Below are 1,080 nucleotides of genomic sequence, written 5' to 3'. Positions count from 1 at the left end.
GCTTCTTCAGGGGACGGAGCGCTTATGGGAATGCCCCTTGTGCAGTGATGTCGGTCCTTCACACAAGTAAACAAGAAAGACCTGGCTGGATGAGGTTAAAAAGGTCCTGGAACAACATAACATATCTATCACAGACGCCACACACTTAGCACAGGACCGAAACCAGCACCCCCCCTCCCCACCCTCCACATCCTGAGGATACCAGAGGAAGGAAAAAATAAACAAGGAACAGTAAGTTAAGTATCAACAGCATGTCGTGTAGTGTCTCATTATAGAACATGTCTATGGCGCAGACTTTCCTACAAGCATTTTCCTGTTGAGACCATTGACTTTCTCTATATTGTGTCAGCGGCAAGTCTATGGCGCAAACTTTCCTGCCACTACCAGCACTTCCTTCTGAGACCATTGACTTTCTCTACATTCTCTCAGCAGCAAACGTCTATGACAAAGACTTCCTGTAGAGACCATTGACTTTCTCTACATTGTCTCAGCAGCAAATGTCTATTAACAGAGACTTACCGGCACTTCCTGCTGAGACCATTGACTTTCTCTACATTGTCTCAGCGGCAAAAGTCTAAGGCAAAGACTTAGCAGCACTTCCTGTTGAGACCACTGACTTTCACTACATTGTCTCAGCAGCAAATGTCTATGACAAAGAATTCTTGTAGAGACCATTGACTCTCACTACATTGTCTCAGCGTCAAATGTGTATTGACAAAGACTTACCACCACTTCCTGCTGAGACCATTGACTTTCTCTATATTGTCTCAGCGGCCAACTTCTATTGACAAAGACTTACCAGAACTTCCGGGGCGAAGGTCCTGCCACAGACCTTGCACGGCACGCGGGTGTCACTGTAGTCTGCAACGACAAGACAAAAAAACAGCCCACAATTCAGTCAGTTTTAGGAAGGGTTTTACGGCACTTACAACACAATATAAATTATTATAGTATAAAGCTAAAAAGATCCAACCTTTTAGATTAACTTTACCCCCCGGGGCAGTGCCACTGACAGGAGTGTCTTTAGGCCATTCCCAAAGGGGGGACATTTCTCGTTCAAGCATAGTAGAATTGTAAATG

The sequence above is a fragment of the Aplysia californica genome, unplaced genomic scaffold (genome assembly GCF_000002075.1).
Source record: "Aplysia californica isolate F4 #8 unplaced genomic scaffold, AplCal3.0 scaffold00189, whole genome shotgun sequence".
Taxonomy (NCBI): Eukaryota; Metazoa; Mollusca; class Gastropoda; order Aplysiida; family Aplysiidae; genus Aplysia; species Aplysia californica.
This window is presented reverse-complemented; position numbering follows the sequence as displayed.